Raw genomic sequence first — 18,213 nt, forward strand, 5'->3', positions numbered from 1 at the left:
ACCTCCACTTGCAGGTGGACTCACCAGCATCCAGCCTACCTCCACTTACAGTTGGACTCACCCCCTTTTCTTTCAGGAATCACCCCCAATGATCTTGAGTACTTTGATACCTGTTCGCACAGAAACTCCTCTTAAAAGAAAAGAATTGCCCGAGATCTTCTTGAACTAAACCTTTTTGAGGGACCCAGCTAAGTATTAAACTAAAAACCGGGAGTTTCCACTGCTGAGAAATTCAGTGCCTCTCTTCCATGAACATAACTTATGCTTCCCAGGAGTTCAGACTCTGCCAGACCTTCCAAGTGCGTGACTGAGGGGGTCCCAGCTTGTCCCAGGAGCGCCAAGGGACGCTGCCTTCTCTGCTTCCTTCCAAAGCAAGTGTAAGGCAGATCAGAGGAATGTGCTCATTCCCTTCGCCAAAAGCTATGAAATGGCCACATTACAGTATCATTAATACTGTACTTTATAGCATGTTGAGTTATTCTATAAATAATGGCCAAAGCAGTTTTCCCTGTCAAGCTACTTACAATATTTTTCCGAGCACGAATCTCCATTGCCCTTCAGCGCATGTCCTGCAGCCCAGAGCGTGTCCTGTCTGTCTGGAAGGCGCGTTTCTCTCCTTCTCCTGGGCGAATCTTGTTTATTCTTAATTTTCCCTCCAGAGGGCACCTGCACGGTCTGGCGCAGTGGTCCCCTGTTCGGGAGCACCTGGCGCGGCATCTTTCCACTGTCCATCTTCCCGAGTGACACATCGGGTTCCTCCCTCCTTCCCTCCTTCTTCCACCAAATGCTCGCAGACCCACCTCGTGCAGGGTCTTGAACAACTTCTAGGTTACGATGATGGGTGTGATCGTCCTGCCTTCAGGGAGTTCACGGGCTCCGGAGGGAGAAGGCAGGGGAAGGGGTGAGGCCTGAACAGCCAGATAAAGGCTCACCACCAGCACGTAGTTTACGGAAGCACAAGAAGGACCCTAACCCACTTTTAGGGGTGGGCAAAGGCCTCTTGGAGGAAGCGGACATTCAAGTCGAGACGTGAAGGCTGCGCAGAAGCTTGGGGCCTCAGGCAGAGGCAGTGGCACCATCCTGACCCCATGAGCTATAAGGTGACTCCGCTGACCCAGGGCCTGGAGCCACAGAACAACGGTGTTATTTATCGGTTTGTTTATCACACCAAAAAAATAATAATGGTAGAAGTGATTAGAATACACAAGAACTTGTATGCAAATAATATTGCTGGTGGTCATGTAAGCACCGTGGGTCCATGGCCCCGAGGGTAACCAGGGGTCAGATTGCTCAGTAATAAACACTTAGACCCCTCTCAGCACCTTGCTGTTGCCACTTCTTCCGGGAATGAATGTTACTGTAATTCTGAAGCTCTGGTGCCGCCATTATCGACCAGTGAAAGGAGCTTTTCAACCACGACCTCTGATATTTGACAGGAAGACCAGAGGATTGAGGGGCGCCTGCTGTCCTGGCCATTCTTCTGTCAGCATCTCCATCCTTGTGGGGCTCCCGCAGCCCTCCCCTCCTCGGCCTCACACCTGCAGGGCTCTTCATGTTGCCCTGGTCCACCGCGCTCCCTTCCTCTGTAAGGCCCAGCCTGTGACTTGATCATCTTATCTGATCCAGGTTGTTCCCTTCAAGGCACGGCTCCGCCTACACTCCCTGGGAGGACGGTTCATGAGGGCGGCTGTTATCTTGGAGGAAGTTTGTAACGTGAAATATGCGGTTCAGGAGATTTCTAGGCGTGAGCCTTCCTTCCTCGCTCACCCTTCTCGGAAGAGGCTGCCCGTCGGCACAGCAGACGTGATCAGTGTCTCAGCCTATGTCATCTGTGTTACCCGTGTTTTTAAAATGGAGCCCATTAAAAATGAGGTCGTTGCTTACACAGGCAGTGTGGGTTGACAAAATACACCTCAATTACTTCAAACCACGTGAAATCTGAATAGGAATCCTAGATGCAAAGTGCCTCGTATAAACGTGAAAACAAACATTTATGGAACTGATGCTTGAAGGGTTGATTATTTGCTTCCTAAAAGGTTACTTTGCATTACCAAATGATTTATCATGGAACTATTTTAAATAAGTAAAACCCTTAAGCACTTTTAAAATACCAATTAGCACTTCTAGTTTAAGATGACATCTGGCTGGTGTTTCCTGATAGGTCCTCTTCCAAATTCCTGTTAAAACATCCAGGGAAATAGAAAACACCAAAAACTCAAAAATGCATTGTAAGAAAAAATAGCCATCAAACATTTATAAGATTCTGGGACCAACTTGCCATAATGTTGGGGCAGATGAGTTTGGATTCAAGTTTTTAAAAATCTTATAGTCCTCCTCTTTGACCTCTGAAACAAAGGGCAGTCCACCACGAAGGGGTGGGAAGGGTCTGGGCCTCCTCACCGGCTGCACCCACCTGGGAGGCCCTCTCCGAGCCGGGCTCTTTTCAGAAGCTGGAACCCCCTCTTTCCACCCAGGAGAAGACCACAGCGCCGAGGACACTGCGCTTGCAGGCACAGCTGAGCATGTGTGTGTGTGGAGGAGGTGGAGACAGAAGGGCCCCAGAAGGCCTGAAGAAAAATGCTCAACATCTGCTGGACTCCGAGAATTGGACAATTTCTCCAGTTGCTGATGCAAGAGGGAGATTCTTTCCGTACTGATTTGAACACAAAGTAGGCATTCATTCCCGCTGTTGGGATAGACTTGCGTTTGCCAGAGTTTATCTCATTTGTGTTAGAAGTGATTTCCTATGGTATACTTAATTATTTTCCTTCGAATTACATTTCATCGAGTATTAACGGCGGTGGTCCTCTTTCTTTTTCCTCCCGTGATTTGGTGCTTTTTAAAAATTTTAACCATTAGGAATTGCTTTGTTTTAGGTGTACTCTTGGAAACAGAACATTAGCTGAGTGTTGCCTTTTCAGCCCATTTTAGATTCTTATTTTAGTAATAACATTACCTAAAATAGTTACTGGTAATGTAATAAGCTGTGTAAATGATTGTTTAAGATAATTGCTCCCAGCGCTTCCCCTGTGTCAGCTATTGTGGTTTACTTATCTCTTCTAAAACTCATAGCGACCTTGCAAGATGTCTGTTTTTTTTTTTTTTTTTTTGAGGAAGATTAGCTCTGAGCTAACATCTGCTGCTAATCCTCCTCTTTTTGCTGAGGAACACTGGTCCTGAGCTAACGTCTGTGCCCATCTTCCTCTACTTTCTATGTGGGACGCCTGTCACAGCACGGCTTGCCAAGCAGTGTGAAGGTCCATACCTGGCATCCGAACTGGCGAACTCTGGGCCAACAAAACAGAACTGCGAACTTAACTGCTGTGCCACTGGGTCAGCCCTGCAAGACAGTTTTTTTACAGATTGGCCCTGAGATAACATCGGTTGCCAATCTTCACTTTTTTTCTTTTCTTTTGTTTTTCTCCCCAAAGCCCCTCGGTACATAGTTGTGTATCCTAGTTGTAAATAATTCCACTTCTGCTATGTGGCATGCCACCTCAGCCTGGCTTGATGAGCAGGGCTAGGTCCTGGCCCAGGATCCGAACCAGTGAAATCCTGGGCCACGGAAGTGGAACACTCGAACTTAACCACTTGGCCATGGCGCCAGCCCCTGCAAGAGAGGTATTGATGCCCATATTTTACAGATTAGGAAGTAAGATTGAAATCCCAAGGCTTCACCCCAAGCACATGCTCTCTAACACTCTCCTATAATTCTTCCAAATTATCGGTGGTTCCCACTTAGGTGTCTTCACTGTCTTGTGCATCTCTTGAAGTAAGTTTTCAGGAATGCTGTATGGGTTGAATAGATCCCAATTTGGTGCACACTAAAGAATGTCTTTCTCTGACCATTGTGTTTGAATAATAATCTCTTGTTCAGTGTCTTCCTCACTCCCCCCACTGTCAACTCTATCAGGGCAAGAACTCGGTCTCCTGTATTCGCAACTGTATCTCTAGCAATGGGGGTATGGCCTGGAAAACAATAGTGCTCATTACATACTTGTTGCATGAATGAATGAGCAAATGAAGAGAGGATTTTTTTATTTAACAAATTTTTTTTTAAAAGCTGCAAATGTAGCCCTAGTGTTTCCTGGCACCTGACGTTGTTGGAAAATGGAACACCAAGGAGAGACTCCAAGATGCTCACGCTAAGGAGGAATTCTGATGATGGGCTTCAGAAGGAGTTCAGACACTTAGTAAACGTTAGTTGTTTTCACATCATTTGTTATCAGAAGTGGATTTGCTGTGAAGCTGACCGTGCTGAAGCTTTAAGCCCCTCCCCTTAGACCTGGTGGGTCCCCAGAAGCACACTCATGTCGTCATGTGTTGTTGTGAAATTTTCAAAAGGTATCTACCTGCAATCAATGAAGACTACTGCCTCTTTCCAGCCCAGCACCCCTCAGCTGTGTTTCCCACTGTGGGGGAACCTGGGACTGAAGCAGCCTTTCAAGTTGGGCTCAGGGGAAATGGAGATGGGGTGCATCTGGTTAGGTTTGGTGGGATATGTGTGTTGGGGTCACAGTCACTTCTGTGTCCTGATGCTGGGGTGACTTCGCGAAATGCTCCAACCACCCACTCTGCTGATTTACCCAGCATCATGATAGAAGACCTATGAAGAAAAGATAAGACAGGGTGCAGCCAAAAAATGCAGTTAGAGTTGGGTAGAGGTGTGGTGTGCAGTTAAATAATTGGAAAAAAACATGATATTTTCTCAGTTGTGTGATGCTTGGGGTAAACATCATCTTTAAAATGTTTAGCTCATGTTATTATCTTATTTTAGATAAATATTCTCATTTGTTCCTAATATCATGTGCATGATTTTCTCAAAGAGGTTCCCCAAGTCATATAACCTCACAAAACCTGGGATCCCATGCCTATTAAAATCATAAAAATTAAGAACACTTTTAACATCTCTAGATTCTTTTGCATCAAATAACATGGAATAAATTTCTATGGAAGAAAAACAGTAGAGGTTATGAGAAGAGATTGCCAAAAACACATTAGTTGTTGTAAGAAATGTAATACTTGCCTCTTTCACTCAGAATTCCATGGATTAAGAAGAATTATGAAAGACATATTTATGAAAGATGTATGTGTGTGTGTGTATAAAATAAAAAACAAAAATTAAAGGGATAAAAGCAGAAACAAATACTAAAATGGTAGATGGAGTTAAATCTTACCAGTGATTACATTAAACGTTAATAGTCTACATACTCCAAATAAAAGGCAGTGATTGTCAGGGTGGATAAAAAGCAAGACCAAATTATATGCTGCCTACAAGAGGCAAACTTTAAACAAGGAGACAAAAATAAGTTGAAAATAAGTGGATGAAAAAGAAAATCATGCAACGTCAAGAGGAAATTGTTGGTGTAACTGTACTAATATTGGAGAAAATAAACTTGCACACAGTGAGTATTGCCAGAGATAAAGGGCAAGTTTGCATAATGGTAACATGCTCTTCTCTTCATCAGGAAGTCCAAAGATTTACAAAGGTGCATGTGCCTAATGAAAGATGCTCTAACACTTGAAGCAAAATGGACCAAATTAAAAATAGAAATACTTTCATAACCAGAGTAAGAATTTAACACTCCTCTCTTAGCAACTGATAGAATAACTAGACAAAAATAAAATAAAATAGAATACAAAACAAATCAGTGAAGACAAAGCATGACCCACAACTCAGCCTCACTCTCAAGGAGCTCCCGACTCGAGGTGGTCTAATTGTAGGCACACGGTAGTGAAGACCTGGCTCGTGGTTGCAAATTCTTTGTGGGAGGCAGTTTCCTCTCCTCCACAGTTGTTTGGCTGCTCCAGAGTGAAGCTACTTCTCAAGAGGAAGCAATCGTAGCCCTTCAGCTTCCTCCTCAAGCAAGGTCTCCTGTGCTCAGACACCTGCCTGCACAGCAACTACAGGTAATGTCCAGGGTCTTAAGGGCTTGTTGGATGCCCCAGGGCTGTGGCCAGCCTCCCTTACTTCCCTAGATTGCCACATGCACTTTATTTTTTGGCCATGGAGTGCTTCTTACTTCCTTGCCAGCCCAGCAATGCAGCTAAACAAAGCTGATTTTAAAACGTGCATTCAGCATTTTAATTGTTTTCAACGAGAGGGCAGCTCAGGAAACTTAATTTGTCAGCAAGGCAGAAATGGAAGCTGCCTTTTGAAATACATGGTAAAGTCAGTGAATATCTACACACTGTTGGTCATCACGATGCTGTTTCTAACAACAGAAAGGGAGGTAACGACCACGGCTAACAAGGGGGAACAGTTCCACTGAATGCGGGGCATTCGTACGATTGAATGTGGTTTATAGACACACACAAGTATGGAGACGGGACCAGCAGCTTCCGAGAAGGGACTCTGTGTCTCCTTGTTTGTTTCCAGCAACTATTTGAAGTGTTCCTCATTTGTAGGGGTCGCCCCGGTTCCCAGGGACCACAAGCCAACAGTGTTCCCTCAGAAGAACCGTGATGCAGCCTTCCCAACTTGCAGGGGGCGCAAAAGCTGTGGCCTTTCCTTTCCATTGTTTTGTATATTGTAAACCTGACAGATGAAGTGACCCAGGCTTGACTCTCACGCTGGACCGGCGATGGGCTTTGATGCAGCTGCCTGAGACGTCCTGCTGATTCCACCCCGGGGCTCTCCTTTCTGCGATTCCTCATTCACTCACGATGAACCGACTTCCTTTTATTTCTTTTGCATCATGAATATAAACTGGAAAGCACACGTCACCTCTAAGATTCACTGACGTTACTTTAATTAAACACATACTACTGTGTGAGTTTTTAAAAGTTCAATCTATCTCAAAATGGGAATGTAAAGTCATGGAATCATGAGCAACATGGTAACCACATCTCCTCCTTCCATTCTTCTCACCTCCTTTTGGACGTGGCAGATTAAACTTTGGCTGAGGCTGTGTTAGAATTCAGAGACTTGGCCCTGGTTATCTCTTGCTGCTACTGCAAAGGCACTAATGACAACCAGCTGGGCGAAGAATGAGGTCCAGACCAGGAAAATGAGCAGAGCCTCCCCTTGGTGAGGCCCTGCTGCCACAGCGATGCCCCGGGTCGTGGGAGTCCCGGTGAGGAGCGGGGTCTGGGGCCAGGGCTGCATCAGAGGCCTGCTCGGCTCTGCCTCTTGGAGGCAATCGCTCCATGCTCCCACTGGTGTGCCGAAGTGAGTCTCAGATGGAGGCAAGAAGGGAGTTCAGAAAAGGAAGGTCCAGAGGACAGTTTGCACTCTTGCTGTCTCCAAGGACCAAAGTAGCAAAAGAAGAAAGTCAGTCAAAGTTTAATACTTTAAAGCCAATACATTTCTTAATATGAATGTGAGTGGAAAACAAACAACTTGGCCAATATTTCCCCAAACTGCCATCATCCTGTAACTCAAGAAGAAATTCCACCCCAAAAATAACAATAAAGAAAATCGAAATGAATACGAACCAACACTGGCCTTCACCCACAGGTAAGTATTTTAATAAGTGACCCGGCTTGGATGAAGTGCGATTGGCAGGCTCACGTTGAACTTGGCCTCTGCAGCCATCTGGACTCCGGCGGAAGCTGTGTCAGCCTCTCCATGAACACCTCCCACCTCCTGCTCTCCATCGCGGGCTCCAGCAGGCAGGACACGAGCCAGCTCCTGCCTGAAGACTTGGCACCTGGATCCCTTACACAGGTGTGACTTTATCTTTATAAATAATGCACAATAAGTGCTATATATTCCTTTAATGAGGCAGAGAGAGAAAGAGAGAGTGAGGATAATGGGATCGATTGCAAGAGGAACTTTTAAAACGTACTTCAAAAATTTTTAGGGGCTGGCCCTGTGGCCGAGTGGTTGAGTTTGCACGCTCTGCTCCGGTGGCCCAGGGTTTTGCCAGTTCAGATCCTGGGCGCAGATTTAGCACCGCTCATCAGGCCATGCTGAGGTGGCGTCCCACACAGCAGAACCAGAAGGACCTACAACTAGAATATACAACTATGTACTGCAGGGCTTCGGGGAGAAGAAGAGAAAAAAGGAAGATTGGCAACAGAGGTTAGCTCAGGTGACAATCTCTAAAGAAAATTAATTCAATGAGTTCATTATGTAAAAATTTTTCAATCTGTGTTGGCTCTTCCAAACTGTTACCGAGACAACAGTTTCTACTGTGATATCTAGAACAGAGTCTCCATCTAATCCAAGAACAAACATGAATGAGACCTGTGGAGTCATGCACTCTGAGCAACCCTGAGATCTTGAATAATAATTATTTTTTTAAAAATATAATTTGCATGTTTTAATGACAGAAGACTCAGAGTTCTAAAGAAATACATTTTATTAACAGCATAGTTTGGATTAGGATGAAATTTTTCTCAGGACAGTGGTTTTCTTCTTCCATTTCTGAGGATGGTCAGTGGGGATTTTCATCGTCCCCTCTGGCCTCCCCCCACAGCCCTCGGGCCACTGAGCTGCCCTGCATCTCATTCACCAGGCCCTTGGCTGAGGGCATGCTGAGCCTCTGTGAAAACACAGTCATGTGAATTCAAAAATTTTGGACTAGTCCAAGGTTTCAGATTTTAGCAAGTCAAGAGCTGTCTCTTAAAATGTTTTGAGAAACATCTGTAATTGACTTTGATGTCTAAGTCATAAGGGTGTTTTCTCCAGGCATAGTTTTATCCTTTCTCTTGCAAAAACTGCTAGATTAAATTATCTTTAATCTCTGCTTTTATCATATCCTCATTATAAATTTTTGCATAACCTTCTGTTTAGTAAAGGATAAAGTCCCAAACTTTTGCTAGGTTTTCAGAGTCTGTAGCAGATGATCTATTGTTGGTCTCTCTCCATTGCCACGTGACTCCAGGGGCCTCCCTCTAGGGTCCTCGTCATTGGGTGACATCCTGTGAGCTTCTGGGGTTCATGTACCATGTCTATGGGAGGGGGCCAGCTCCAAGGGGAGGCCCTGGAGAGCAGGGTCATTCCTGCAGATGACCTGCTTCTGTGCTCCATCCCGAGGCTGGGTTCCAGCCAGTGCCGGTGTGCAAAGGCTGGTGTGCAAAAGCTGGGAGGTGGGTGCAGGTGGTGTGCAAAGGCCTCACCCACCACCTGCACCCACCTCCCAGCCACACGACCACGTGAGTGAGAAATGGAAGTTGTTCCACAGCCCTTGGAGGGCTTGTTTGTTAGCTGGACAAAGCTGGCTGGTAAATGAGCTGCAGGATTCAGCACACCATCACCATTCAGCTCGTCAGTCCTGATTCCTTTTCACGGGGAACAGACTGAAATACCATTCCAGGACTTTTTACTCAAAATTATGTAAGTCAGAACACAATTCCAGAACTGATTTTTAACAGAAGCTGATATAAGGAAATGCTCATATATAGTGAGGAAATTTAACTCCTCAGCCAATAATAAAACATAGCTGTTTATATGTACCTTCTATCATCTCTTCACACATCTAAAGACTTTTACTGTCCACCACGTGATTTCCTGAACCAGTGAATAATGCCTCCTGTTTCCCCTGAGACAGGATGAGTCCAGTTTATTTCACTACTGAATCACTGAGAAGGTGATGAGAGGAAGAAAGTGTTTTGGTAGAGGCCTCACATTTAACATGCACCCACTTGTGAAGCTATATAGTAAATAACAAAATGGCAAGCCCTCTGTCCCTGTGTCTCGCCAGAAGGTCAAGAGGATTTGTCAGGTGTCTCCACTGTCCTCTTTGGAAGGGGGTCATTATGTGTGGCCACACTGAGGGGTGTGGGGTGGTCATCTCCCTTGACCGTGGAGCATCTATATGAATTATTTGGAACTCTTGAGCACAGGAGATTTGTCTAGTTTCTCCCAAGATCATGTGTTTACATAAGTCTGGATTCATGGATATTTATTTTATACTCTGGGTTATAGTCTAACGTGACTTTATTTTTTTCCTCAAATTGTTCTGGCTTGGCCATTGGGAGCTCTTTCAGTTGGTGCCTGTGTCACTTTGACGTGCCCTCATCCTTTCTTTCTGACATTACAAGGAGCTCAAGGCTCAGCCTGTGTATTTCCCGCCCTGGCCAGTCTGAGAATCAGTCGTTTCTCCAAGGAGCCCTGGATGTTTGTGGACAACAGAACTTAGAAGCCAAGATCTGGGTCCTGGATGTGCTTGTTGCTACTGGGATGTCATTGCTTCTTGACCCTCTCATCTTTCAGAGTGAGGATCTGTATGTGTATATAGTTGTCCAAGAGTACTAGCTCGTCTGTTATGCCAATCACAGAGGTATGACAGATCTCTGATCATCTCTCTGCATCCATCAGTCTGTAGAGGAACCCAGGCGTGAGTCCATCCTGATGTTTGTGACTCTGGTCTGCATTTCATGGGTCCTGCTGGCCACCTGCCTTGTTATTTTACTTTTGAATTTTTGCATCTCTGCTTTTTTTGAGCAAGGACCATATCCGTGTACTTTTTTCCCCTAATAACTTGAGGAACATAAATTTGTCTAAAAATGCTATCAAAGCTGTTGTAGTTTTCTTTAAGGTATTTATATTGTGGTTTGCATTATAATAATTATGTACTTGTTTAAATTTATCCAATCAGATGTGAAACTCTTGGAGAGTAGAGATTGTGTGTTTTCATTCCCTATTCCTCAGAGCAACTGGAACAGGCTCTCTATCGTGTCTTGAAGGAATAAGTCTTGGTTACTCTGTACACGTTTCAGGAAACACAGCCCTGGTCGGAATCCACACACTGTAGATGCTTCAGTGGAAACTTCACCTCTTCTGCATTTAGGAAAGCTGCCAGCATCTTACGCCCTCATAGTATTAATCATACCCCAGTAGGAAGATGAGCCCTGTTCTTTCTGGGGTCCTCTCTCTGCATATAGACCTATCACCATCTCTAGCCTTACTATTCTTTCTCAGGATCCTAACAGGAGAACCCTGGGCCACCAAAGTGGAACGCACGACCCTAACCGCTATGCATCAGGGCCGACCCCAAGAATGTGACAGTTTTTGTGGCAGTAACTTGTTTTTTATCTTTGGAGAAGTTAGCATGGGGAAAGTTATATAGAGTTGTGGGGTAGGAGCAGAAACAACTGGTTGTCATCAGGGTGAGCTCATGTCCGCTGTGGTCGGCTGGATGACGAGTTAGGGAACAACAGAAGGACTGATTTTGCCACATAATCTGTAGCTCCTATTAGTAGAACAACCAATGTTTAATAATAGGAAGATCTCCCATGCATCAGCCCACATTCCCTGATAGTTATTCTGTGATTAGAATTGTACGTGGCTGTCTCTGGTTTCCCTAAAAGCTCAGAGAAAGTTTTTACTCCTTAGTTGAAGAGCAAACATAGAAAAAAATCTCATAGTTTCTGTCTGTGTCACAGTTAAAGCTTTGGCTCTTTGTCTTGTAACTTAAAGGATTGTAATTATGGTCTCTTACGGGATGGTACAAATTTGTCCTCTGCTCATGGGCCTTAATTGTTTCCTCCTGGGGAACCAAAATTACAACATTTCTTAATTCCACCACATTTTTACTTCTTAAACATTCTTATAATGCTTATACTGCTGTGGTATACTAAACTATTTCTTATGTAAAATTAAGTTATTTTAAGTAATGTCTGTACTCAGAATAACAGTAATAATAATAATGATAAAATAATAGATGTCTCGATTTTCGTTATGAATTAGCAGTGTGTGTCTAATTGTGGTGCACAAGTCAGGTGACCGTACACTTTATTATCTGGATCAGGGCTCTTCTGAGAGTGAGTGAGGCTGCTATGAATAATTCCACTGCACCCCGGGCATGAACTGGCACAGGCCCTAGAAAAGCAGGTGTGATGGTCACACTCCGAACAAACCCACAGAGAGATACAAGATTTACCCCTTGATTTTTTTTCTTAAACACTATTCAGTTTCCCTTACCATTTAGTCCCTCTGCCTACATATCGCACCGCGCCCAGCTCTCTCAGAGAGGGGGCTGGAGGGCTGTGCCTGGGGACAGCACATGCAGAGGCAGACAGAAAGGTTCATTCAGCAAAGGGATAGTGACCTAGATCCTTAGAGAGGCTTGAGGTACTTGGTAGACGCAGGACCCTCCAGTCCAGTGAGGACCACCCCAACCACATCATTCCTTAGCTTCCAAGACCAAATGAGAGCATTGGGGTTAAGAGCTGGGGACTGTTCACTATAGGGGGAACTGAGTGGAGAGTGGAGACGAGGAAGAGGACACGAGGCAGCAACAGGATCCTGAAGGAGTTTGTATGCCAGGTGAAGGAGTCTGGGCAAGGAACAAATCCAGGATTTCGAGAGGCTGTGGAAGATGGCGAGACTAGATTTTCATTTTAGGGAGATGACCCTGGATATGCAGAGGCTGGAAGAGGCTCCGCCAGGCTGGGAGAACACTTAGGAGGCACGGCAGTGGTCCTGGTCATGCAGGTCCAGGTTTGGGGGAAGCTAAAACTTGTGTAGTTTAAAGGGCCCTCTTTGTAAAACAAATAAAGAATTAAAATTGTGAGTACGAATTCGCGTATGAAAGTAAGCATTTATTTAAGTGTAATTTCAATTGGATGTAGGCATATTGCTGGATGCCGTTCCCATGCTGCAGTGGTTAGTGGCAGGTCACCCTCACACAGAAGGACCTGGGGACCACACAGCATAACCCACTGAGCCAGAACTAAACACTCCCTAGTCCAAACCCTTGTAACCGACATCCAAGAATGCCCAGGGTCACTCCAATGCCACCTACCACCAAGGAGGGAGACTCAGTGGTCTTAACTATTGTGAAAACATCTGACTTTTGCAAGTGAAAGGCCCCCTCCACACACATGCACCAGGTGAGAAGTCTTAAATCTTAACCTTCTTGAGCTTAATGGCAAATTCACTGCTGCATCTGAGTTGGATATTATTAGGATCAGAATTAGGCAATGGTGATTAGAGAAAATTAATGGGATATTTAGAAAAACAGTATCTTTAGGATGCAGCGACTTCCTGGGTGTGGTCAGCAAGACCTGTTGGATGACCCTAGGTTTCTGGCTTAGGCATAAATTAAGCATCCAGGAAGTATTCACTTTGTTGGATGCCAGTCTTAAAAACCAGAATGTATCGAGGAAGAAGTCAGTAGAAAAGAAATAAGCCATAACACCCTTCCCTTTGTTCAGGGTGATTTATTGTTACAGAAGGAATGAGGGGTACATTAGCTTTTGAACACGGGGTGCACCTGGCAGTGACATTTTCATCCAGTGACTGTGGCCTGGCTTTTGCTCTTGCTCCATGAATCAGCTCCACAGACTGGCTTGAAGAGATTTGACACTAAGTGGATGTAATTTTGCAATTGGCAGGATGAGTTAGTGGGTAGAAGTTTTAAATGGGAAGACATTTTTTTCATGCTTTTATTTGATCAACAGATTGTCTGTTTGGAGCTGATGTCAGTACCATGTGGTGTAACAACACTATGTCATACGTTATCTTTTGGTCAAGAGTTTAACAGTTCATGCTACTCTACAGAGAGGACCATGATATGCACTTGTCTTCCTGAAACCTCATGAAAACATCAGTGTAGATGGAACAGTTCTGGAAATGGAAAATCCTATGAAGGAGAGTAAGAATTTCAGTGTGAGAAGCAGTGATGTAAATACAACCATGTTTGCAAATTGGTTTTTACCATTTTGTCTTAGAAAGCTGCAGGACTAAAGACGAAAAGATGGCATGCCTGAAAATTGATACTACTGATGACCAGACGTTAGAATTTCGTAGTTAACAACTTCAAAAGTCAAAGAAATATCCAAGTGCTATGCCTTTCTTAAAGTTTCTGAGTCCACTTTTAACTGGAAAGGCTTATGGTTGAAGCGAGCCTAGTTTTCACCTGGAAGAACCTCCTAATCGAGACGCATCTTCTGAGAACCTCACAGATGAGTGGGTACCGAGAGGGAGCTGGCCTTTCCATACCACGCACGGTCTGACCAGGTAGCTGCCTTCTCACTGGGTTCAGGAGGCTGCCCTCTGTGGTGGGGCAGATGCAGACGGGGTATTTCCATCCTGCACGTAGACTGTGCTGCCTTCTGGGATCCACATCTTCCTAGGAGAACTGATGTTGCCGACTCTGGAAAAGGCCGATTGTAGGCACCTCCTGGGAAGAGGAAGTTTTCCCAACAGAATTTATCTAAGCACTCAACAGTTTCCACTGAGGGAGGAAAGCATGTGCTTCTCCCGTTCCAGCTCTTCATGGACCCCAGCGGGGACCCTGCAAGAAAGCAGAGCAAGGGCTGGTTCATGAGAAACTCTCAGCCAGGGCAGGTGCAAACAACAGTGCCAATTGGACACTCTATGCAAGCAATTCTCCACTTGTGAGTGGAACTCTGTCTTCACTGAGCACGTGGAAGAAACGGAGCACGCTGCTGCCAGCCCCTCTCTGTGCCCAGAGGGAGGCGTGCCTGCCAGGGGAAGTGAGTCACCACTCATCCCCAAAGCCTGTGGCTGTGCAACACAGGAGGAGGAAGAGGCCAGCGCCATGGGATTCCAGAAGCACTGGTGGTGGAGATGCTCTGTCCAGACTAGAGGCCTTGCAGTAGCAGGTGAGGGCCGAGCCAGCACCGGGGCAGCCTCCACTCAGGGGGAGTCACCTCTGGGCTGCTTCCCCACCAGCTGCCTTCACCGCACCTGATACTCTTATGTGTGGATTAGGTTCAGAGTCCCTTTCCCTGTTGGCAAGAATTTAAATTCAAATATAATTACACAACACACCATAATTGCTGATAATTATTAAAATTAGGCGTAGGAATCTGGAAGTAGGAAAAGAAGATCTGGCTATGGCTGTGTACAAACACCCGGAGAGTTTCGTGGCAATACCTTCAGAGATGAAGGGGGGAAGCTCACTCCTCCTCCTATTCAGACAAGCCCAGGGGACCATTGCGTTTACCATCATCCCCACATGGGTGATGCTCCCTAGTCCTGAGTGTCATGAAGAGAACCACTCGGACTAAAGAAAGTGGCCTGGGCCATCTCAGCCACCTCCTCTCCAGCATGAGGTGTTGCCACCCCAAAAAAGAGCTGAACCTCCTGGAGCGGGCCATGGGGAAGAAGTTCTCTGTGAGAGAGACGTAGAATTTACCGTCGTCTCTTAAACTCTTGGAAAGGAAATGATGAAAATGGTAAATAGTAATTAAGTGTAAGATACTCATCATCAGTACATTAAAATGCTATCAGTATTCTGTTTATTCCTGTGTGTTATCTTCATATTCTATTTTAATAAGCACAAAGTAGCTGGAGGGAAAGTTTTGAAATTCAACTCTCAGGATGCCACATTCATGACTAGAACCTTCCGGAGTCTTTCCATTGCTCTTACGTAAACTAAGGAACATTAACATGATCTTCCCTCAGCTCTGTGCAGGTGCAGAATTGTATATTTGTGAGACCGTGAGCTATAAACTTCGCTTGCTCACTCAGAAGTGATCCTACTCACGCTTCCTGCTATAAGTGTTTGACGTTATTCATCTTCTGCTGTTGCATCAGCCCAAGAGACGGTGTTTAGAATGGACTTCTGTTGGATAACCAGTACTTTTCACACTTGTTTGGTAAGAAGCCAGGAGATCCACCTGTTCCCGACCCTGGCCCAGTACGGCACTGTGAATGCAGCTTGAAGCTGTGGGAATTTACAAGGAGAAACAGTTTCTGGACGATCAGCCCCTATGAGATTATTTTTTATGAGACTTCCTTCATTATGATGTATAATTAACGCAAGAATACGCAATGTTTACTTCTAAAGGAAGGGTGTCAATTTCACCCAGGGGTCCGCATGTTTTGGTGCCCCCATTTGCCTCATTAAGCCTCAAAAAATACCCTAGAAGCTCTGTCTCCTGTCTTGTTAGTTGGAGTGTCTGCCTGGGCACCAAATGAAACAGTCTATTCCTCTTTGCACAACTTTCAGCTGCTAGGCTTTGAAGAGTCCCTGGACCTTGGACTGTGCCCTCCACCGCTGGCCCTGCTCTTTAGAATCTCATGTTCACTGTGGTTGCACGCTGAGCTCCTCGGCACAGGCCCAGAATCCTGCAGAACTCGGACACCCCTGCTGAGTCAAGTAGGTCCTAACAAGGTGAAGCACGGATTCATCTTTCCATAAGGCAGCTAGTTCTGAAAACACTGGAACGTCTTTGTGACTATCTAGAATAGAAACACATGTTAAATTTGGAAAAGAAAGCTCAAAGTGGCAGGCACTTTCTTGGGTCTCTCGAATCCCCAAGAAGAAGGTTAACTTTAACTGCCAATGGATTACCATCCATTTACATTTTAGCCTTTTAAAACAGGATATAGACAACTCCTCATTTTTCCCATTGATTGTAGGTAAATTTTAAGTGTCCTTTACTATGAACTTTAATCAATTAACTTCCTTATTAATCTTTCGCATGGTGGCTTAAGCAATTCCAAGCCACTGCTGTTCTTGAATTCCCGATGTATTTCCTTTCTGACTGAGAAGGAATTCCTTGTAATTTGGGTTCTCTGTGACTCCCGTAACACTAAGATCAAAACTGGGGAGAATCCAAAGGCTTCTGCAGCTTCAGAACAAGCGCCCTAGGTCCCACCAGCCTGGAGGCAGACCTTTCACCCCAGTGAGTCCATGATAGCGTGCTTGGGACACCATTTCTGTGTGTCCTGCAATCCTGGGTCTCACTGTGTACCACCTGCCATGTCGGGGCTCCTCTGAAAGTCATTTGAAGTCCCCCTCATCACATCTTTTAAAATGCATGCCACTTTGGATAAAGAAAAAGAAATCCCTGGCGATTCTTATCCATGCTCCATGTTCAGTATCAAAGCTTGTCTTCCATTGCCTCTAGCCATGCTAATTGGTTGAGCATAATCATTTTTAAGTTGATTTTAAAAAGCTATCATCAAAGCATAAACTGTTAAAATACTTTAAAGTGTCCATCCAAAAACTACATTACAATTTTAAAAGTTCTCTTTCAAATGACGCAAGACTGCCCCTCCCTGGTCCTCTACAGGTGGTTCTCAGTTGCGTCTCCATCACGGGAACGCTCGCCTATTCCGGACAGGCTGCTCCAGCTGGGTGGTTCAGTGATCGTGACTGAGATCTTTCAAGCAATAAATAGCCGTTTTATGAAAAGCATGGTTGGTTTTTCTTTGAACACCAGAAGCAGGAAATCTTCCTTTTTACATACATGCGTGCGCACACACACACACACACACAGATGCAATACCCTCTTCCTTGGGCTTTCCTGATTTTGTCCAGAGGAAAGTCATAATGAACTCCAGGCGTCCCAGGCGGAGGGAGGCCCCTCCCACGTCCAGGCTTGTGGTCCTTCCCGGTTAGGCCATGGAGTCAGCTGCACTGCCAGCAGGAATCTAGCACTCCCGCTGTTGCTACTTCACCTCCACGTCTTGAATATCCATGCTGGGGGGGGGATGCTTTGCAGAGGGGAGCATCAGACCAAGTAAAGCAAGGGATCGTGAAAGACGGTGTATTGGCACGAGAAGAAATGTCGGAATCAGATTTTATTGGGGTTGGTTTCTTGCTTTAGTGCTATCAAAAGTCCCAGAGAAGTGGTTTTCCAGTTTTTATTGTGTAGATTAGGGACATAAGTGAGCCCAAGCCCTTCTAACCCAGACGGCCTCTCCCACCCTACAGAAATATGATTTTCTTCTCTCGATGGCACAGTGGCAGGTAGATGACCATAGACATTCTTGAGGATGTTGCCCTCAAGCAGGACTGAGCCTACTGATGGGCTGTGGTTGTCCCGGAGGAATGGGGGCATCTTCTTGGGCAAGGAGAGGGGAACTGAAGTCATTGTGTGGTCACGTCTTCTGAATGGAGGAATTCAGAAATTATTGTAGGTTCTCTTGGGTAGTCTTAGTTAGTGGGGCTCAGAGACAGAAGCCCATGAGGGCTCCACACAGTTCCAGTGGCTGTTGTTGCAAGTAAAGAGTATGTGTTGTTCCAAATCATGACCAGATTATGCCTGGGCTTCTTGCCTGGAGTGCCCAAGATTTTGTGAGGGAGGAGAAGAAACAGAAGGGTGAGGGGTTGTGAGGGACAAGCCCATGTATCTTGAAAGGGACTTGGGTCTTATCTCAAAGGGTCTGTAGGGGTCTGAGAGACCAGGGCCTTTTCTCAAAGCTGCCTGAAGGTCCTGAATCCATCTCGGGTTTGGCCAGCAGGCAGGATCCACAACTTCTCACATGAGTGAGTTTGCAGAAGTCCAGGTCCAACATGCCTGGTCCCTCCCACTCCTAGTAGACTTGAATGAATCCTGGTG

The sequence above is a fragment of the Equus quagga genome, chromosome 8 (assembly GCF_021613505.1).
Source record: "Equus quagga isolate Etosha38 chromosome 8, UCLA_HA_Equagga_1.0, whole genome shotgun sequence".
Classification (NCBI taxonomy): Eukaryota; Metazoa; Chordata; class Mammalia; order Perissodactyla; family Equidae; genus Equus; species Equus quagga.